At 44.5% G+C, this 23,791-nt stretch overlaps 1 pseudogene; it reads right to left on the bottom strand.

Annotated features, from left to right (window-relative positions):
- Positions 1-22,787: 22,787 nt before the first annotated feature.
- On the bottom strand, positions 22,788-22,905 carry LOC126417903 (5S ribosomal RNA; annotated as a pseudogene).
- Positions 22,906-23,791: the final 886 nt, after the last annotated feature.

Raw genomic sequence — 23,791 nt, forward strand, 5'->3', positions numbered from 1 at the left:
TGCTTATTCATTGCCCGGGCCAGTGCTCGTTTGTCAGGCTGCCTCATTATTCTTTCTTCGCATCGCCTGCCCGAATAATGCGCTACGCTGTTGTTGAACGCTCGTCTGCGCAGGGGTTAACGGAAGACGCCCGTCGGCACGGTGAAGGAAAGGATGCCTCGACTGGAAGTTCGTTTACACAGGAAGAAAGGGGCTACCGTGCCGCGAATTAATCCGCAAGCGGATTGCATTATGGTTTCGGAACATATACTGTTAGGTTTAAGTAGTTCTAAGTTCTAGGGGACTGATGACCTCAGAATTAAGTTCCATAGTGCTCAGAGCCATTTGAACCATGCTGAAGATTAGATGGGTAGATCACGTAACTAATGAGCAGGCACTCAATAGAATTGGGGAGACAAGAAATTTGTGACATAACTCGACTATGAGAAGGGATCCGGTGATAGAAAACATTCTGAGACATCAAGAGATTACCAGTTTAGTACTGGAGGGAAGTGTGAGGGTTGAAAATCGTAGAGGGAGACCAAGAGAAAATAAATAAATTTAGGAAACCTCCTGTGCGGTTGCGTGTTGTCGCTATATGAAACTCTAGAGGGGTTTGTTAGTGTGCTCGCAGCTGCCTGTATCATTGTACAACAAACAACATTGGTGTTTGAGGGAATATGGTAAAATTTTATGCCCCGTCGTAAATTATGCATGGATAGTGTCGATCGTCACATTGAACATTCCCCTTGAGTATAAGTCGTAGCTGCAGGGTGTAATTTGTGTATGTGAATCTAAAACTGAATATTCATTTTCAGGCAGTAGTGTCGTCACCCGTCAGCGTAATTTTGACTCTAAACGTTTGGCACACCATTAGACGCATACGTTTAGAAAACACTGGTATTTGTAGCTGGTGTCCGTGGGCTTAATGGCGACCCTGTCTTGTTTATTCCAGACATGCAGTTTCAGGCAGACCAGGGGTCAGCGGACGTTTTCGACTGTAAGAATGCGCGGCGTGCTATCTCGCATCCTGTCGGCATGCAAAACAAGCGGAGTGCGTCGAACTGCTCCTGCTGAAAGGTGGTGGTCGATTCGGCGTTTACAGTTGTTCCCCTTGGAACAGACTCTGTTCGATTTCGACTGACGTGGCTTGTCAGCGCTAGGAGATTCACTGGTTTTCCACTCGGAACTCTGAATTTTGGTCTCAGGGTAGACCCAAGTATCATCTCCAGTTACAATTTTGGACATAAAGTCCGGATCTGAATGGAGACATCCCGTGCGAACTGACACACGATTTTCTTTCTGTTCATCACTCAAAAGTGGGGGAGCAAATTTTGAACTCACTCGTCTCATTTGCAAATTATCGATTAAATTGCTTTGCACTGACCTGTACGAGATGCAAAGTACTTCTAGTGATTTAACAGATTGAACGAACAATTTTTGGCACGGTTTTCACGTTTTCTTCTGTATTTGAAGTTAATGGACATCACGAACATTGTTCGTCTTCTACTGCCTCGTTTTCGCTTTTAAATCGCTCATACAACTTGTAAACAGTCTTCAGAGATATAGTGATATCGCTATAAACTAATTTCAACATTTCATGAGTTTCTTTGGCACTTATTTGCAACTTGAAACTTGTTGACGCATTGTACGAAATCCTTGATGCGCCACGGACACAGTAAACACAGTGTCACACCAGCGTCGCTGGAAGCTGATTGACAAGTCGATACTTCCCGTCTTGGCGCTGCCTGTCTCAACGGATCAGGCTAACGGACAAATTACATCAAACGGTTATAGCGTCAGTAGTTGCTGCTAAAAGTTCATTCACCGTAATTTTTGATCGCTCCTCGTATACTTCTGGTCATATAAATCGCAGCATGATGAAGGCTGCATTAACAAATAACCATTTGGCACGAAATATACTTCTATGGCGTGCTGAAAGGTAATGCCTCCGAATTTTTTATTCTGTTCTCAGTATCGACTGAGGTATTAGATATCGTGCACATTACTCGGTCGCTTTTCCCGGTTTGCTGACGCAAGTTGCGAACCTCTGCCGCTAGAGGGCTCCGAATTGTAGCGTGTAACATGGCGGTGTGTGATGATGTTATGTCGGTGCGGAAGAAATAGCGTGCTGTTAACCAGTTTCTAGCTCCACAAGAGTTTGTCCACACATGGAGCAACCTCTCCTTCAGCACGACAATGCCAGACTACATAGGAGCGCTACGCCATCTGCAGCAATCCGACGCCTTGGTTTCACTGTCATCGGTCATTCTTCATCCAGTCCCGACTTAGCTCCATCAGATTTTCACGTTTCCAACACTTAAAGAACACCTTCGAGGACTGCAATTTGATAGTGACTAAGCGGTGCAAACGGAGGTGAGATTGTGGCTCTGCAAATAAGGCAAATGTTCTACTGTGACGATATCAGCAAAAGGGTCAGTCATTGGCAGAAATGTGTTCAGTATGGAGAAATAAATATGTAGGGATGAAGAATAAAGAGGTAGAACATCAGTAAAGTTTATTTTACTTAAAAAGCCTGAAGAGTTTTCACATAAAAATTATCATGATTTTTTTCAATACATATTACGAAAGTGACTTTAGACCGTTACTGCACACACTTAAATTGTATTATGAATTTTTTAAAGTAAAAAACTTGCACCCAGAGGACAGTACCCGCCATTGACGAAACAACTTCGTGGAGTGCGATTGGTCGGAGCTGTGAAAGTCACAATTTCAACCTAGAACTAAATTTCAAAAACTGCTTTTTATTTGGTGATGTAGTATAGTGGTCAGTATCCTCGCCTGTCACGCGGGAGACCGGTGTTCGATTCCCCGCCATCCTGCCTTCTCACGCTACTTTCGTGGCTAAAATGTGTTCACAATGCACATACGACATTCACGCATGTACTCAGCATTGATTACCTGTAAGCATTAAAAAACATGATTGTGTCTGCTGTCTACAGTAATAAAATTGCAGGCCATTAATTAGTTTCTGAAATACGGCGGGGATTCGAATCCCGATCTCCCGCGTGACAGGCGGGGATACTGACCACTAGCTCCAAAAGTCGAAATTTGTGTTTTTTGGTATTTAAATTTAACAAATGTTTAATCGGCAATGCCAACACTGTACAGTTGACCTTTTCTTCACCGATGTCGAGGCACTCTCATTTTGACGAAATTATGCCGACCACCTGGCATCCGATTACCAATCGAAGAGTTTTTTGTTCGGTGGGGATTATTTTTCGAACCGTTTCTATCCTGTCAAACACACACGTTTTACTTCCCATAAAAAACAAGCAGAATGACAAGCAGGCGCGAGTGAAGCGCTTGCTTTCAGAGTCTGCCGTAAACGAATCATGTTATTAAGAAAAATCTTGTTGAGAACAGTATTTTAGTTGATACTAATACCCTCTGTGATACTATCCGAAATTGCTGGACCCTGTTCCGTCGGTGTTACAGTATTAAATCGGTGGCATTCGAGCATTCGAGCGTTCGTGATTTTAATAGCACACTTTATATGACAGAATCTTAAAAATAGACTCTCTGAGGAACATTTTAGGCCAATTAAAAAAGTAATTGGCTAAAAAGGTTTCTACCGCCTCTACCCCCTTAAGCATATTCTGGTACATGCTTGGATATGCGAATGATCAGCATTTCAGTACAACTTCAAAAATGTACGTGGCGGTAATGCCATCTACATTCTCCATAGAAGAAAAAATGATGCAAGGTCTTTCTCATTCAGAAAGAGCGTCTTCTCCACGTGTAAGAAGGAAAAATAACACTTGGTGGAGTTCAATAGTGGCACGGTCGTATCTTGTCAAGGCTGTGGCTTACCGTTCTGCGATATTGCTTCTCGCTTTAGTGAGGATCCCACCACCGTCAAGCGAGTATGAAATCAGTAGGTTCATGAGGACCATACGCAATGCCATACAGGATCTCAATGGTCCCATGAGAATAGTGCCAAACACGGCAAACACATTGTTCGCATGACTGTACAGGGATGTACAGCCGCGACAGAAATTGAGTCAGGAAATGAGTTTGTTACCAGCAAGGCAGTTAGGCTCATGACAGTTCGACGACTTCTGGATCCACTGGCTGTCAGTATTGGAACCATTGTCGCAGCTTCCCCGTGACGCGGCAGCAGATGGAGGCCCGAGGACAGTGAAAATAGTTTACTATTAACGAATGTGTGGGGAGGAACTAAATGAACTTAACCTGTCGGTATCGATTCTGCTAATGTTTTAATTCGAGGTGCGTCACGAAAGGAACTTCAGAGACCGATGAAGAAACCAAAAACATCACTAAGTTAGAAGTATTTATTAGAGTATTTACATATATTCACAGGCTACTTCTCAACATAGTCACCACCGTTGTTAAGGCATTTATCGCGACAGTGCACCATTAATTGCAGCCGATTATGTCCCCAAAGTCCGGAGCCACGAAGTCACTTCAGTCTGCATCTCGGCGTCGTTGTGGAAACGTTTTCCTGGCAGAAAAGGGTTCATGAGACGGAAGAGATGACAGTCACTTGGAGCACTGTCGGAGCCGTAATGTCGATGGCCGAATATCTCCCATCCAAACAGATTCAATGCATTTCGTGTGGCGTTGACTGTATGGGATCTTCCATTGTCATGCACAAGGGTAATGCCTCTTATCAACGTCCCACCTCGCTTTTTCTGGGTCGCCCTCCTCAGATTTTGCAGTCTTTGCTGGAGATTGCTTCTGATCGCGTAAAAGTCGGATAATTGCACGAACCTCGCAGTTGGCGGGACATACTATCACAGCAGCCATTTAATCCCACCACTGTGCGGTAACCGCTGCAGTCACTGCATTATTCCCACATACCTCCCATCTACTCCTGCGCATACGCATTCCTATTTCACTCTCGTGCCATCTGTGGACGCGATCGGACGACGTTACTTCTGGATACTCCTCGTGCAACAGTCGCCAGATGCCTGAGCATTAATGATTAAAACAAAATAAAGGAATATATCCTATGGCCTGTAGGCTGATCAACAGCTATCTGATTAAAAATAAGATTTGCACTATGGGACTGTAATGAGAAACAACACACATGAGAAAAAACTAAACATGACGAACCTCATCGTACAAAAGTAACACGAGATACAAGAAGTATTAAACTGTTTAGGTTGCAAGTAAAGCACATATGGAGGGTCCGCAAGGTACAGCGAAAAACAATGTAAAAGAGGCTTTACTTCGAGGGATGGCGACTGACTCGACGTTAAATAATATGGCTGAAATGACTACATTACCCTTGGGATTAAGAAAAGGTCAGACATGCACCAAAATTAATACGAGTACCACGAGAGTTAACGGGCAGTTTAATGATACTTTTAGATTCGCTGCAACAAACTCTGAGTCCCGAATCGCGAAAGAATCGGAGTAAAAAAAAAAAAAAAAGAATCGTGACTTCGGCTGTGAAAAGACTACTGTTCGCAAGGTTCATAAACTTCACACGATGCTAACCCTAACTGCAGCGAGAATACTCATCCTCTAGCTGCCGACTCGGATCTGGAAAGAAGACGAAGTTCTCTCCATCGATCTCAGAAACAGGAAGCCGCTGTTCTCTGCAGCTTTTTGAATTAGAACCTTCTCTCTGGCGCTCTCCGGGACCGAATGTTCTTTCTGCCGCTCTCTGAAACCAAATCTCTTCTATACTCTTTCGTTTCTCTAATTCTGGCTTCTCAACATCAGTAGTTTCGTCAAAAATCTGCGTCAGCCAACGAGGACTCTGGCTTATCCGTTCATATACTGGAAGAGGGAAAGTTTTCCACACGACTCCCCTCCTCTCGCCGTACAGGTCTCAGAAAGGTCTATGCTACATATTAGAGGCCGGTGAGGGCACTAGCCTTGGCGTTGGCCTATGAGACATGAGCAAAATGCTAGTTTCTCTCCCTACCATTCTGAATATTTTACGAAAGCGTCTCCCGCGGTTCTGGTAAACACCTTTGGCGTCGGTACGTCTGCCGGGGGCGCAACTTTCTGGTTAATCAGAATTGAACGAAAAACTATTATTTCAATAAGATCTGACTTGCTTGTTCCTCGATCTATTAAGTGGAGCATTGAAGTGTCTATCTAGATTCTACGAGCCTTGTTGAGAAAGTGTGCTAGATTTCTATTTTTTTTAGAAGAAGTATATTTGAAAAAGAATACACTTGTCGGCTGTTTTACAAAATAATCGCCATCGGGGTCAGTCCATGTAGTGAGCCGTGGCATTCTTTGTGCCCATCTCGAATAACTCTCCCGCCAACTCCTTAACTCTTTCCTCAATTCAGAACCTGTTTCTACACCCAATACTCGGTTAAAAATTGAATTCCACTCCTTCGTGTCTTCAGGCAGGGAGGTGAGAAGATGATAACCTGAAGGCGCCAAGACAGGGAGGGGGGGGGGGGGTTAAAACATACCAACAAAATGAGTCCTAGAGCGCTTTGGGCGGCTAGGACTGAGTGAGGACGGGCGTTGTACAACAAGCACATTCTTCTCGTCAGCATTCCCCTCTTGTTTTGAGTGCTCCTTTAGAGTTTTCTTAATGTCTCACGATATCATTGTGCATTGATTATCTCCCCCTGAAGCAGAAATTCGACCGAAATCATGCCACTGAGGCTCTGACTTTTTGCCCGAAATTGTGGTTTTCAATTTTTTTGTATCTGGGGAATTGGTGTGACACCACTGTGGCGACTATCTTTTTGTCTCAGGCGTGTAACGAGCCACACACGTTTCATCTCTTGTCACAACAGACCTCAAAATCCTCGCCTTCCAATGCACGTCGCTTAAGAAACTCGCGGGCGCTGTTGAACCGATTTTTCTTGTGCTGCTCTGTCAATTGTTTTGGGACCTATCTTGCGCACATTTGTCGGTATCCGAGAAATTCTGTGGCTATCTCATATAAGAGAGTTCTGGAGAGTTGTGAAAACATCGCAGAAATTTTATCCATTGTCAATTGGCGGAATTTAGAACAGCTTCCTCGATTTTTCAGTCAAAACTGAAGGTCCTCTGTCCGTCATGAACATTTTTTCTGACTCCACTACACTCCCAGCACTACTTAAATACAAAAAACGGTTCAAATGGCTCTGTGCACTATGGGACTTAACATCTGAGGTCATCAGTCCCCTAGAACTTAGAACTACTTAAACCTAACTAACCTAAGGACATCACACACATCCATGCCCGAGGCAGGATTCGAACCTGCGACCGTAGAGGTCGCGCGGTTCCAGACTGTAGCGCCTAGAACCGCTCGGTCACCCCGGCCGGCACTTAAATACACTCGGCCTTTTCATAACACTACCGCCGTAAACCGTTTTGATTCGCAGACAAAAATCCTTCCGCGAGTATGAAATGAATGACCTTATGTAGCTTGCATGTGGCGGAATTTCTTGTACCTTTCACGCAACTGGACTCTACAATGTGACTTTACGTACTACCGTGTACCTGTGATGCTCGCTCAGGTCAGGGGATCCCCTCTACCATTCACTGTTGCCAACTCTCAAAAAACAAAGAACCGCAGCCCATTCTGGTCACATTACACTTAGTTTCCAAACATATTTCGTATTAAAAGGAGCTAATTACGGGGAAGACTGCACTTGTTTCTGCTCCGTTCTCACTGAAATTACTGGTGAAAATCAAGCTTAACTGACTTTTAATTACAGCGGGCGCTCCAAGTGCAAGTAGTGAAACACACGCCAGCATCTTGCAATGACCCTTTTATTAGTCTACCTCTTTGTCGCTGTTTTTACATTAGTTGAATAAGGACGGAAATGAGGAGTGCAGACTCAGATTATTATTTAACAAACATATAAATCTATAGCAAACAGTGGCTCACTTCTTTCCGAGAGGTTGGTTATATTCGCAGACGTTTAGCAAGTTGTTTGAATAGAGCAGTGGCACCACACTGTCGGTCCAAACGAGTCCTGGTTCAGTGCACACAGCATTTTGATGGATATATACACGTTTGAAGGCTTCGGGGAGAATGAATGTTGCCACGTTACGATCGCCATCGTCATAGCACCTGGCACCTAGGATCACATCTGTTTCTTACAGCCAGTAATTTGGACAGTAGCCATTACATTTGTGACGTGTTAAGTTCGGGGGCAGCAACCTATCTTCGCAGTCTCCTTGACGTTATCTTTCAACAAGACAACTTGCGACTACATGTCACCGAAGCAGTTCTGGCCCATCTCATTAAAGAGGGAGTTCGACTGTTGTTCTGGCCAGCGCAATTTCCATATGTCTCACCTATTGAAAAAGCGTATGGCCTGCGTTGTCAAGAGACTAGCACGCCAGCACTCAGCCACTCTGAATGATGAACGCTGGCAAAGAGTTGATGCAGCATGGAAAGACGTACTCATTTTTGTAATACAGGTTCAGCTCGACTCAGTTACCAGTTTGGTTAGAGCCTTTGTCGCTATGAGAGTTCGGATCCTGTATAACCTCCCTCCCCCCCTCCCCCCCCCCCCCACACACACACCCCACACACACACACGCACACACACAAAATCAACTGCGAATTTCCCGAAGTTTGCCGCCGGTAATGTAACAATCGTGTTTCGTTATCGTTGTTTACATTGTTTCTCTGTGCGAAGTGTGTATTTTATGCGGCAGAACGTCCTAACTTAGTTACGTTAGTGTATATAAAAGTGATAAGACTATCATCACCCAGCTAAGCGAACCAAGCACTGCAAGTGTGAATGTACCCAGATGGGAAATGCACAGCTGTTGCTGCCGCAGGCATTTTGTGTGCACAGACAAACGCGAACCGATAACACCCCCCTCCCATGCTTGGCTGTCGGTCACTTTCCTACGCTGATCGAGGTATAATCTGTGGTAAGCATTGCCAACCATTAAACCCCGATTCTTTAAAGAATCGAACTCCCATGTATAAAACGTCTTATCTTCTGAACTGTCCGTCGTTCGAAAATGGTTCAAATGGCTCTGAGCACTATGGGACTTAACATCTGAGGTCATCAGTCCACTAGACCTTAGAACTACTTAAACCTAACTAACCTAAGGACATCACACACTTCCATGCCCAAGGCAGGATTCGAACCTGCGACCGTAGCAGTCGCGCGGTTCCAGACTGTAGCGCCTAGAACCGCTCGGCCACAACGGCCGGCCTCTGTCGATCAATGATATAATTTTATACGTATATTCAGTGGTATACATGGATACTGTCTGCAAAATATGTTGCGAACAGAGTTGCTAGTAACGGAGTATTAAATTAAAGTGCCATACGTCGTACTGAAGTTCTATTGCATTATAGCGAAAATGTGCAAGTGATAAATCTTTTTTCTTTAATTTCTTTTTGGGTTATGTCAGAGAGAAGAAGTTTCGAGAAGGTTTGTAATTATGTGTACAGTTTTTTGGAAGTCGCTACGTGCCACGATCCTCAAATACTAGATGAATCTAGTCCTGGTAATTTGCTCGCCTCTAGAGACAAGTTTTAATATTTGGCTTGTTGTGTTAATCTTTTAACGTTATACATGTTGATGAGTAGGTTATGAAAGCATTTTAAATTCTAGTCTTCGATCGCTATTTATATTAAGTATTAAAAACAAAATTTTTGTTGCCCCTGAAAGCCATAAGATAGGCGTCCTGCAACTGGGAGTGCACCGTTTTCAGTAGCAAAGGCTGATGTGCACTGTTTAATAATATACGAGGTGTGTTCAGAAAGTATTGGAAATTTTAATTTTTTGGAAATAATTTTATTTATTCGTCTACATTAATGATATCTCCTTCAAACCAGTCGCCATTAGATATTATAGATTTATGCCTTCGCGTTTTCCAATACACGAAACACTTCTGGAACTCGATCTTTGAGATATCACTTAGGCGTTTTTAATGCATCTGAGCTTGTAAAAAGACAGTCCTTTAAGGTTTTCTTCGTTTTTGGGCAACAGAAAAAGTTATATGGGGCCATTTCTGATGAATATGGAGACTGGGGTATCATTACCGTGTTGTTTTCCGCCAAAAATTCATGAACAAGCGATGAAGAGTGAACAGGTGCATTATCGAGGTGCGAAAGCCATGAATTGTTTCTCCACAAATCCGGGACTTTTCTTCGGATTGCTTCCCGCCAACGGCGTTGAACGTGTATGTACTACTCCTTATTGATCGTTTGTCCTTTTGCCAAAAACTTATGATGAACTATGCCGTTGAAATCGAAGAAAACAGTGAGCAGACCTTCACATTCTACCGCACTTGCCGTGAGTTTTCGATCTCGGCAATCCAGAATGCTTCCAGTGGGACGATTGAGCCTTACTTTCGAAGTCATACCCGCATACCTATATTTCATCAGCTATTATGACACGTTTCAGTAGTTCTAAAAAATGGTTCAAATGGCTCTGAGCACTATGGGACTTAACTTCTGAGGTCATCATTACCCGAGAACTTAGAACTACTTAAACCTAACTAAGGACATCACACACATCCATGCCCGAGGCAGGATTCGAACCTGCGACCGTAGCGGTCTCACGTTCCAGACTGTAGCGCCTAGAACCGCTCGGCCACTCCGGCCGGCTCAGTAGTTCTACATCGTTGTTGACTTCATTTAGCGATTCCAGAGCAACTTCTATTCGCCGTTGTTTTTGCTCAGAATTCAACACCTTTCGCACAAATTTGACTGTCACACTTTCGTACCCAAAACATCCCAACAGATTTTTTAATGGCACGAGCCATTTCATATGCCAACATCATCAGAAACTTCTGTGATTGTGATTCGGCGATTCTTCGTAACCATTTCTTTCAGTTTCTCCACGTTTTCATCGGTCGTTGCTTTTCTTGGGCGTCCACAACGTTCGTCACCTTCAGCTTCTTCGTGGCCGTCTTGGAAACGCCTATAACGTTCGTAAACGGTTGTTTTACTCCTAGGAGGCTCAACGAAAGCAATATTGAACATTTCGAAGACATTGATACATTTATTCCATTTTATAGCAAAATTTAATGGAAATTCTCTGATCTATTTTTGAAGCAAATCAATAATCGCTACTCGTAAACAGACACGTGTAACCTTTTAGACGAGACGACTGACGACAGACTAAACACCCAATGTGGCTGCCAGTGTCCAGGTACTTTCCAGAGATGTTTACCAGCACAGCAACGAAAAATCGCGGGACTCGGAGACTAATACATCCCGCGAAATTAGAAAATTCCCGATACTTTTTGAACACACCTCGTGGATAAGCTTTATTCCACAGTATTACGTGTCGCTCTTGATGTTGCCACTGTTACAGAGCTGGGTGTAGTTGTGAGCAGGTTGGCAGAAGAGCGGTGCCCTAACGACAGATACCGCTGCGGATTCCTGGCAGACAGTCCGGGATCGCGACCTGCGACCGTGGCCCTCTTCCGGGCTGCCCGTGCGGTATGCGTAGCGGCCACGGCCGGTTCTGTCGCGTGGCGGCTGTTACGTGCAGATGAGGGCGCGGGCGACGCCCCCGCGGCTAACGGCTCCAGCCAGGAATCCTCTTACCGGTTCCGAAGCCACAGTTCCGTTCGACACCTGTACTGGGCCAACTGCCTGGCTAAATAACGCTGACGCGGTAGCGCTCCACCTTACATGGCCCCGTACGGGACTCTGTGCTGGAACGCAAATTCCCATTCGATATTTTTCAGGCGTGTGGTTTGGTGAGTCAGTGGTGAAGGCTCACCAGGCGACCTTCCAGGCTGGCCCTCTTCGATGTTTCTTCGTACTTGTAGAATCTGAACATCAGTTCCAGAGCACCAATTTTTCCTTAATACTGTAGGGTGCAGTACTTTAAAGAATCGCCTTTTTACACGGTGCGGCGCGAGAACTTCATTACTTTAAAAATCAGTATATCAGATTGGTGCATAAGTTCGTAGCGCTTTTATTTAGCATGTTGGTATTACAGTTGCTATGGGTTTATTTATCGACTGTCATTTTTTATTTGTACACTAGTGGCCATTAAAATTGCTACACCACGAAGTTGACGTGCTACAGACATGAAATTTAACCGACTGGAAGAAGATGCTGTGATATGCAAATGATTAGCTTTTCAGAGCATTCACACAAGGTTGGCGCCGGTGGCGACACCTACGACGTGGTGACATGAGGAAAGTTTCCAACCGATTTCTCACACGCAAACAGCAGTTGACCGGCGTTGCCTGGTGAAACGTTGTTGTGATGCCTCGTGTAAGGAGGAGAAATGCGTACCATCACGTTTCCGACTTTGATAAAGGTCAGATTGTAGCCTATCGCGATTGCAGTTTATCGTATCGCGACATTGCTCCTCGCGTTGGTCGAGATCCAATGACTGTTAGCAGAATATGGAATTGGTGCGTTCAGGAGAGTAATACGGAACGCCGTGCTGGATCCCAACGGCCTCGTATCACTAGCAGTCGAGATGGCAGGCATCTTACCCGCATGGCTGCAACGGATCGTGCAGCCACATCTCGATCCCCGAGTCAACAGATGGGGACGTTTGCACGACAACAACCATCTGCACGAACAGTTCGACGACGTTTGCAGCAGCTCGGAGATCATGGCTTGACGCGGCATCACAGACAGGAGCGCCTACGATGGTGTACTCAACGGCGAACCTGGGTGCACGAATGGCAAAACGTAATTTTTTCGGATGAATCCAGGTCCTGTTTACAGCATCATGATGGTCGCATCCGTGTTTGGCGACATCGCGGTGAACGCACATTGGAAGCGTGTACTTGTCATCGCCGTACTGGCGTGTCACCCGGCGTGATGGTATGGGGTGCCATTGGTTACACGTCTCGGTCACCTTTTGTTCGCATTGACGGCAATTTAAACAGTGGACTTTACATTTCAGATGTGTTACGACCCGTGGCTCTACCCTTCATTCGATCCCTGCGAAACCCTACATTTCAGCAGGATAATGCACGACCGCGTGTTGTAGGTCCTGTACGGGCCTTTCTGGATACAGAAAATGTTCGACTGCTGCCCTGGCCAGCACATTCTCCAATTCTCTCACCAACTGAAAACGTGTGGTCAATGGTGACGGAGCAACTGGCTTGTCACAATACGCCAGTCACTACTCTTGATGAACTGTGGTATCGTGTTGGAGCTGCATGGGTAGCTGTACCTGTACACGCCATCCAAGCTCTGTTTGATTCAATGCCCAGGCGTATCAAGGCCGTTATTACGCTCAGAGGTGATTGTTCTGGGTACTGATTTCTCAGGATCTAAGCACCCAAATTGTGTGAAAATGTAATCACATGTCAGTTCTAGTATAATATATTTGTGCAATGAATGCCCGTTTATCATCTGCATTTCTTCTTGGTGTAGCAATTTTAATGGCCAGTAGTGTAGTTCGCTTTTTCTATTTGAGTTTACATATCATCATTTTCCCATTTGGAGCTGTGGACGCTAGAAAACGGGGAGTCAGGTGGAGAAATCGAAACGTCCCTGGCGTATTCTTCTGTTTGAATCCACTAGAGGAGTGACAGCAGCGGAGGCAGCCAGAAACTTTTGCGCTGTCTATGGGGATAGTAGCATTGGATAAAACAAGGCAAGAAAACAGATTTCTCGTTTTGAGGAGGATCGTTTTGACATTAGCGTCTCTCCATGTTCAGAAAGACCTTCGAGGTTCGATGAAGATCGTTTACACGCATTAATCCACAATGATCCACGTCAGTGGACTCGAAAAATGGTTAATGTGATGAAACGTAATCATTGCACCATTGTGCGACATCTGCATGCAATGGGGAAGGTGCAAAAATCAGGCATGCTCTAAGCCAAAATCACAAAAATCAGCCCGTGGCCATATGCTTGCTTGTCATCAACTGGCTCATGAACAATACCGAACATTGCTTTCCCGTATCATTACTGGTAACGAGGAATGGTGTGTCTACGGTAACATCAGAAAAAGAAAGGAATGGTTTAGCCCAAACATAGCAGCAACTCCACGAACAAAGACCTGCGCACATCTAGAAAGGATAATGAAATGTATCTGGCGGAACAGCGACGGTGTGGAGTACTAAGAATTGCTTCCCCTAGGTGTAACCATCACTGCTTACATTTATTATTAACAAATGAGACATCTTACAGACGCAGTCCAAGAACAACGATCAGGAGTAATGCGTGAAGTAAAGCTACTCCACGATTACGCTCCCGCCACACCCCACACCCCCCTTCTTCTAGACTGACAAAAAACACTATACAGGAGTTGGGTTGGGAAGTCTTACCGCACTCACCTTATTCAACTGATCCTGAGCCCTCAGATTTTCACCTTTTCCGCTTTCTATCGAACAACCTTCGAAGAACTTACTTTCCGGATGAAAATGCATTCCGAACATGGCTCGACGAGATCTTCGCCTCAAAACTACGTGCTTTCTACAGTCGCGGAATCGAAAAGTTACCCCAGCGCTGGCAGACTGTTGTAAATAGTGAAGGAGAATATATTATTGATGATTAAAGTCTCTTAACTGTATCTGTTGTGTTTATTAAACTTATACAAAAATTCTACGAACTTATGTACCAACTCAATAATTATCTTTTCTTACGTAGAAGTACATTCACACTTTTATTTCATTAGGGTTTAAGAATGATACCTTGAAGGCGGCCTCCGTTCTGCTCAATGAATTTAGGGAGCCGAAGTCGGAAGTTTCGGTCCATTTGTCCAGTATATCTCTGTGTGTGTTGCAATAGCAGCACGAATATTGTTCCGCAGCTCATCCATGGTCCGTGGGCGATTGGTATGCACCGAAGATTTAAGATAGCCCCGTAAGAAAAAGTCGCCGGGCTCTATATCTGGGGAGCGCACTGGCCACTGAAGATCGCTCCTTAAAGATATGAGACGGTTGGGGACGTGTTCGCCCAAGTGTGCAGTGTGAGCCGTGGCGCCTTCTTGTTACCAGACATCCCCCCACATTCAGTTCTTCAAATTCGGGAAAAACAAACTCCTCAGTGATGTGGACATGATGCTCAGAAGTGGCTGTAACTGTCCTTCCGTTCTCTTCGGAAAACCAGGACTGATGGTGCCAGTTTTGGATAAAGCACACCAAACAGTCACACGTTCTGTACGAATTGGCTGCGCGCGAAGTTCTCGTGGGTTCGTGCCCCTCCAATATCGCATGTTTAGCTTATTCCTCCAGCCATACAAATGAAAACATGCCTCGTCTCTGAAGAACACAAGGACCTCAAGAGGCAGGTTTCCGATCAAGGCTGCACACGCATTTTTGGCGAAACAAAATCGCATAGATTAAGTTTGTGCACCACGGCCAGTTCGTAATAATAAAATTTCAGGTCTTCTTGAAGAATTGGTCTCTCTGTGCGGTGTGAAACTGCAAGACCAGGTGCGTGTCTGCGCGCAGGTCGCTTTGGGGAATTCAGAATCTCCAGCCTTACTTTCTCGACGTTTTCTGATGTTGATGATCCTTTTTCTGCACACTAGCGGTATCCTTAAACGTGTCCACCCACCTAACACTCGATTTTCGTTAAGGAACATGACCTAGACGCGCGATATTAAACTGTTCCCTGAATGCACGCCGGGTTGCGATGACCGAACAGTCATTCGGAAAGTAAGTCGCCATCGCGAACATCCATCGTCTTCTGCATGATCGTTAGTAAACTAGCCTTAAAAAAACGTTAGGCCCTGCCCTTTCGAATGCGCTCAAGCCAACGCAACGAGTAACGGTCTTTTGTGTGGCACGCGTTTCAAATAAGGGATTTCTCGCGCGACGCGTAATAGGTCATCACAAGACTTACCAGAGCCGTGAAGAACAAATCATTCGCTGGTGATTAAGTGTACAGTGTAAAATTCTTATATTGGCAAAGTCCCTGGTTCGATTCTCGCTAGTAACGACGTTAGACTAGTGAAATTTTGCTGGCATTGTGGTTCTTAAAGCAGCTCCTTAACACAGGCACTAATCAAATTCTTGGAGAAATGCTTATCAGGTGATATATTTATCTGGCAGTAATCTTCTTGAAGTTTTGGTAAAACGATGTACTAACGACTGACGTAAACAAGTTTGAACACAATAATAGTGTTTACAAATGTGCTGTAGAATTGAAAGTGTATATATGTACATAATACTGGTCCGATTCTCGCTAGAACAATGTTAAACTTGTGGAATTTTGTTGTCGTTGTAGTTCTTAAAAAAGCTCCATAACACAGGTACTTCTCAACTTATTGGGAAATGCTTATCAGGCAGTATATTTATCTGACTGTAGTCTCTTTGAAATTTTGCTAAAGCTATGTACTATGCGTTGACGTATGTACTAAGCATTGACGTAAACAGGTGACATTAAACTCTTGAACACAGTAATACTGTTAAGAAATGTGCTGTGGAATTAAAAGTGTATATATGCACTTAAACATGTCTACTCATACTGTATGTCTACTCATACTGTACGGAACTTCAAAACCGTGTATTCACTAAGGGAAACAGTAAGTTATTTTTCGCTTTATCTTAGTTCTGTCAACTTATATTACCATCGCTATCTTACCAGGAACAGAATTAATCTAAATCTGAATAAAATTGATGTAGACTGTCAAACCACCAGAAGATGAGCCCCCAGGGCTCGAAATGCATCGTGCATTGAAATAACATCACGATTGTGGCTGAGGGCGGTTCTTCTTTATTTTGCGAAAATCATGGTCACGGAGGAAACACTGACAACAATAGATGAAACAGTACATAGTAATTACAATCTTAGGCGTCTGTGGCTCGTTAAAAGTGAGGATGAAGGCGCGTTGCATTTCGGGGGAAAACGGAGGGGTGGGGGGGGGGGGGCGCAATAAACAAACTGTGACACCCGCTTCAACCCCCTGCCACCCACCCTCCAGAACCAAACTCCAGATCCGCGTCTGGTTGCTACAGCGTCTCAAACTCTGCGTCGTAGTGAATCGTACTGTGAAAACAGTGTTACAATAGGATCGTTGCGCCATTCACAACTTCACATGGTGAATTGTTTACAAACAAGTCACGAGTTGACATTGACGCCTGCTTTGCTTGCATTTAAGTCGTGACTGTTGCTGCGTGAGGTTTTCTCGCGTACAGATCTCTACCCCCTCCTCCGAAGTCTTTGTTAATTAGATTCCGTCTGACTTTCTCGAGAAAGAACGAGAGATTGCCTCCGGAGAAAGTGACCGAGCTACTTGACGCATGAAGCACTCAAGGCGAAGGTCGATTAGACCGAATAAGCCGTGCTTTTAGTGGAAAATGTCTAATTCCACTACTGTCTCTCAGGCCTTTCCATCATCCTATGGAGAATTCAGTATTTTTGTGGGACACCAGCAGGCGGCGTTCTATTTCTTAGTCCATTTCTAGCATCCGTGAGCTTCTCTGCCGAGAATAACACGGTAAGTGCCATAACCTAATCTGCCAGAAACTTCAATCAGTGGAAGAGGGATCAAAATAAGCAAACATGTATCTCAGCTTCTCCGTAGATACTGGCCCGTTTCCGAGAAAACAAGCGCCAAAGTTTTCGAGGTACAGTATGTGCCTTTTAGAGAGTAAATCGTCTGCCGGAAGCGGCTACCGTCGGGACTTCAAAGTTTCGTGCCTCGTGTTCGAAACCCGATAATTATTTTTATTTTTGTTTTGCATTTCTCTACCCATGTCCGTAAAGGATCACTATTGGAATATTTTTCAATGTATTCTGGAATAACGTAATACTTACTCGTCTACTAATTGTGTGTCTGGTGAACAAATTAAAAAAAAGAGAGAAAAAACAATATATGAATGGAAAAATTATTTGAAACTGTTGTTGGTGAAATTCCTGTAGTGTATCTTGATTCGTAATCAGTTGGGAGCCCCAGTTTTCGGAATCGTGATCCGTCATGCGTGGTTTGCCGTGAAATTATTGCCAAAGTGTGAAACAGTGGTAAGGACATTTCTTTTCCTAGTAAGATTCATATGAAGAAATGTCGCCGTGGCAAACCTGCCTTCTCGCGATGTTCGTGGTTTTCGCAGTTTCTATGTTTCGAGCATTTCTACGATCGGTATCATCCAAGGGAATGCGTCAAATCCTCCTGAAGAACAAACGTAAGAATAATATACAAGAATTAAGAATTGATATAAAAATGAAATATAAGAATATATAACTGTAAAAAGATTGTAAACACTGAAAATACCGTACACTAATGTATTATATAAATAATGTTTGACGCTCCTTGTGAAACCAAGTTGTAATTTTACAATTAATATAAGGCCCTTGTATTCCTTAACTTGATAAGAAACATTCGTGTAATAATCTTCAACGGGCATTGCTACAAAAATTAAAAAAAATAAATAAAAATAAAAAAGCAATAATTCGGTTTCGAAAGCGATACGAAAAACCGAAAGTTCGCCACGCTAGCCACTACGCTCCCACTTTTTTTTGTTTTCTTACTTATTAAAGACGTTACCCCCTTTCTTATCGTTTTTTGCAGTTTGTGCCACAGTCAGCTACAGGCTGGAGGAGACAAGGTGGACAGGGGCCGAATCCCGAAGCCTGACCAAGATGCCTACCCCTTCCCTGCCGCCGTGCTGCGTCCTCACATTACTTACATTAATTTTACTTATTTATTTCATTTTTTGTACACGGATATGCAGAGGAAAAACAAAGTAAAGGAAGTCCACCCATCCGGAGTCATAAAAATTCCAAAAGGTGAGAAAGGATGGCACGCGGTCCGAATCCAAGGCGTAGGCGCGTCATGTTTTACTCCGAATCAGACGGGCACCGGCCACGACGGGAACACGCCGACTTAGTGGAGGTGTGGTAAAAACGCTGTAAAGATACACCACTGGCCATTAAAACTGCAACACCACGAAGATGACGTGCTACAGACGAGAAATTTAACCGACAGGAAAAAGATGCTGTGATACGCAAATCATTACCTTTTCAGAGCATTCAAACAAGGTTGGCGCCGGTGGCGACACCTACAACGTGCTGATATGAGGAAAGTTTCCAACCGATTTCTCATACAGGAACAACAGTTGACCGGCGTTACCTGGTGAAACGTTGTTGTGATGCCTCGCGTAAGGAGGAGAAATGCGTACCATCACGTTTCCGACTTTGATAAAGGTCAGATTGTAGCCTATCGCGATTGCGGTTTATCGTATCGCGACATTGCGACAGTCGAGATCCAATGACTGTTAGCAGAATATGGAATCGGTGGGTTCACGAGGGTAATACGGAACGCCGTGCTGGATCCTAACGGCCTCGTATCAGTAGCAATCGAGATGACAGGCATCTTATCCGCATGGCTGCAACGGATCGTGCAGCCATATCTCGATCCCTGTGTCAACAGATGGGGACGTTTGCACGACAACAACCATCTGCACGAACAGTTCGACGACGTTTGCAGCAGCTCGGAGATCAGGCTGCGGTAACCCTTGACGCTGCATCACAGACAGGAGCGCCTACGATGGTGTACTCAACGACAAACCTGGGCGCACGAATGGCAAAACGCCATTTTTTAGGATGAATCCAGGTTCTGTTTACAGCATCATGATGGTCGCATCCGTGTTTGGCGACATCGCGGTGAACGCACTTTGGAAGCATGTATTCGCCATCGTCATACTGGCGTATCACCTGGCGTGATGGTATGGGGTGCCATTGGTTACACGTCTCGGTCACCTCTTGTTCGCATTGACGGCACTTTGAACAGTGGACGTTACATTTCAGATGTGTTACGACCCGTGGCTCTACCCTTCATTCGATCCCTGCGAAACCCTACATTTCAGCAGGATAATGCACGACCGCATGTTGCAGGTCCTGTACGGGCCTTTCTGGATACAGAAAATGTTCGACTGCTGCCCTGGCCAGCACATTCTCCAGATCTCTCACCAATTGAAAGCGTCTGGTCAATGGTGGCCGAGCAACTGGCTCGTCACAATACGCCAGTCACTACTCTTGATGAACTGTGTTATCGTGTTGAAGCTGCACGGGCAGCTGTACCTGTACACGCCATGCAAGCGCGGTTTGACTAAATGCCCAGGCGTATCAAGGCCGTTATTACGGCCAGAGGTGGTTGTTCTGGGTACTGATTTCTCAGGATCTATGCAACCAAATTGCGTGAAAATGTAATCACATGTCAGTTCTAGTATAATATATTTGTGCAATGAATACCCGTTTATCATCTGCATTTCTTCTTGGTGTAGCAATTTTAATGGCCAGTAGTTTAATTGGAAAAATAAGCGCGATAAAGTGCGCGCAACCTCCGCATGTGCAGTCTGCAATTATTGCCAAAAATCAAGGTGCGAATGATGAGGATCTCGAAACAGATATGCTAAAGTCCAGCCGGTTATCCAGAGAACCGCCCTGGACTTCGTTGCAGGAAAACATTCCGCCGCTGGGTAAAGTAAGGACTCGGGGCCCGTAACTTGCGACAGCACTTGTAGAAAACACGCTATCATTTGTCACCCCAACAACCAGACATCCGCAAAGGCTACACAGCTGAAGTGGTGACGAACATCGTCGACACTATGAGAGGCAGCGCAGAGGGTAGAGGTCGCCAGTCCTATGGTATGGAGACGCTGATTAGGCGGATACTTCCCACAGGTCGCATAATACCAGGTCGATCTGATATGCTTCTTTACAGGCGATACCACGCAGGAGAAGGACGTAGAAATCCTTCACTCATAGGCGCGTTCGTGGGCGCTTGGGCTGAGACTGTTACGTGCTAAAAGGCGTCTAAATTAAATGGAAAACTTTGACGGTCGTTTTCTCGGAAACGGTCTAGTATCTACAGATAAGACGAGACAAGAGTTCGCGTATTTTGGCTCTGTTTCGACTGAGCGAAGTTTCTGGGAAATCGGGTAATGGCACTTGCCGTGTTCTCCTCGTGAGTAGCTACCAGGCTCCATACAGGACATTGTCGAAGCGACATTCAACCCAGATCTTCCTTCCGTCATATTAGTGTGGTAAGAACTACAGCTACACTGCCAGGCATTAAAACAAACATTGTGAAGATATCATTTGCGTAATATTCGTATGTGAGCGATTAGCATTTCATTGTGGCCGCACGCAGCTAGGAGTAACGCTATCTGTTGCTAAAGTTGTCCCCAGTCCGAAGACTGGTTTGATGCAGCTTTCCACTCTAATCTATTCTGTACAACTCTTTATCTATCCAGTTAACTGCTGAACCTATGCCCATCCGTACCTGCCTACTGTATTCGAGCTTCGGTTTCCCTCTACCGTTTTTACCTCCACATTTCTCTGTGTTACCCAATTGATCACCACTAGATGCCTCAAGATCTGTCCTATCAACCGGTCTGTTCTTTTAATCAAATTGGGCTCTAAATTTCATTTTCCATAATTCGATTCAGTAGCTGCTCTTTACTTGTCCGATCTGCAATTCTTCTGTAGCACCACATTTCAAAAACTTCTATTCTCTTCTTGTCTGGACTGTGTATCGTCTATGTTTTACTTCTGCACAAGACTATACTCAATACAAACACCTTCAGAAAAGACATCTCAATCTTTAAATGTATATTTGTGCTTGGAAACTCCTCTTTTTTAGAAACGCTTTTCTTGCTATTGCTAGTCTGTATTTTACATCCTCTTTACTTCGGCCATCATCAGTTATTTTGGGCCCAAATAACAAAACTCATCTACTGTTTATAGGGTCTCATTTCCTAATCTAATTCCTTCAGCATCAACTGATTTAATTCGATTATATTCCGCGCTTTATTTTATTTTTGTGGATGTTCGTGTTATGATCTCTTTCAAAGTCACTATCCGTTCCCTTCACTGGTCTTCCAAGTTGTTTGCTGTTTCTGGTAGAATTACAATGTCATTGGCAAACTTGACACCTTTATTTCTTCTCGTTGAACTCTGTCTTTCCAAATTTTCCTGGTTTCGTTTTCAGTATACAGATTGAATAACATTTGGAATAGGGCACATCCCTGTTTCACACTCTTGTCAGCTACTGCATGTCCCTCGTCTCCTATAACTGCAGCCTATAAACGTTGTAGATAACTTTTCTCTCCATGTAGTTTTATGCCTTCAGAATTAGAACGAATGTAATCCAATTCACGAAGTCAGAAGCTTTCTCTTAATATAAAACTGCACTATAAACGTACGTTCGCCTTTCTTTAACTTCTAAGGTCTAAGGCAAGTCGCAGATAAGTATTGGCTCACGTGTTCCTACATTTCTTCAATACGCGAAGCGGTCTTCCTCCAGGTAGGCTTCAACCACTTTTTCCATTTTTCTGTAAATAATTCGTGTCACTATATAGTTCGATAAGATTCATTTCTGACATCAGGTGATTTCTTTGAAATTGGAATTATTATATTCTTCTTGAACTCTTGTTTCGCGTGTGTGATCTATCTTGCACACCAGGTGGAAAAGTTTTGTTATGGTTGGCTTTCCTAAGTATCTCTGTAATTCTGTGGAGTGCCGTGTAGTCCAGGGGTCGTTTTTCTGCTTTGGTCGTTCAGTGTTCGTATCAGATGCTTCCCCCTGTATCATATCTCCCATCTCATCTTCAGCCACTTCCTCTTCTTTTTCTATAATTTTGTCTTGAAGTTAATTTCCCTTGTATAGCCGTTCTATAATATTCCTTTCATGTTTCCCTTCTTTGCTTAGCACTGATTCGCCATCAGAAATCTTGATATTCATACAGCTGATCCTCTTTTCTTCATCGGTCTCTTTAATTTTCGTGTAGACGACATTTATGTTTCCCTTCGTGTGATAAATGCTTGGACTCTAGTAAACTCCGCCCGGACAGCCCTTGGAAGGCCCAAAGGTACCGACCGACCGCTGTGTCATCCTCAGTCCACCGCTCTCCCCGCCGTTGTCAGTTGTCGTGACCGGAGCCGTTACGTCTAGTTCAAGTAGCTCCTCAGTTTGCGTCACAAGGGTTGAATGCACCCTACTTGCCAACAGCGCTCGGCAGACCGGACGGTCACCCATCCAAATGTTAGCCAAGAGCAACAGCACTTAACTTCGGTGATCTGATGGGAACCGGTGTTACCACTGCGGCAAGGCCGTTGGCTGATGCATGTCTATATAGCCTCGATTTTGTGCTCTAGGAAATACAAAACAGCATTTCATTCTAAACGGAGAGAATTCTTCAGTCGGAAAATTAAATTCGTGCCTACCACAAGGGTTTAAAAAATGGCTCTGAACACTATTGGACTTAACTTCTGAGGTCATCAGTCCCCTAGAACTCAGAACTACTTAAACCTAACTAACCTAAGGACATCACACACTTCCATGCCCAAGGCAGGATTCGAACCTGCGACCGTAGCGGTCGCGCAGTACCAGACTGTAGCGCCTAGAACCGCTGGGCCACTCTGGCCGGTCCAACCACAAGGGAATGTCATACATCTATACTGATTTATATAAATAATAAAGTACGAGGGCTACTGGGAAAGTATGTAATGATTGTTCGCCAAATGGAAACCACAGTGACAATCCGATGAAGCTTTACACAGATGAGTTGGACAGTGTCTCTGGTGTCCCCGTAGACAGCGCCACTTCGCTCATCTCACTTCTAAACGCACAGTGAGCGCGTAAGGATGCCTAGGAAACGGTATCTCTCGCCAAGTATGGGTGACTGCCGAGAGATTTCGCCTAATTTCATGCAACTCTACATAACGTAACTGTCGTGCAGTTCCTCCTTCATGACGGTTCAAAAAATGTCTCTAAGTACTATGGAACATAACATCTGAGGTCACCGGTCCCCTAGACTTAGAACTACTTAAACCTAACTAACCTAAGGACGTCACACACATCCATGCCCGAGGCAGGATTCGAACCTGCGACCGTAGCAGGAGCGCGGTTCCGGACAGAAGCGCCTAGAATCGCTCGGCCATAGCGACCGGCCATGACAGTTCTCGGCCAAGTTCTGCAGAGGTAATGAGGACGCTCCTGCAGCG

This window comes from Schistocerca serialis, chromosome 8, assembly GCF_023864345.2.
Source record: "Schistocerca serialis cubense isolate TAMUIC-IGC-003099 chromosome 8, iqSchSeri2.2, whole genome shotgun sequence".
Lineage (NCBI taxonomy): Eukaryota > Metazoa > Arthropoda > Insecta > Orthoptera > Acrididae > Schistocerca > Schistocerca serialis.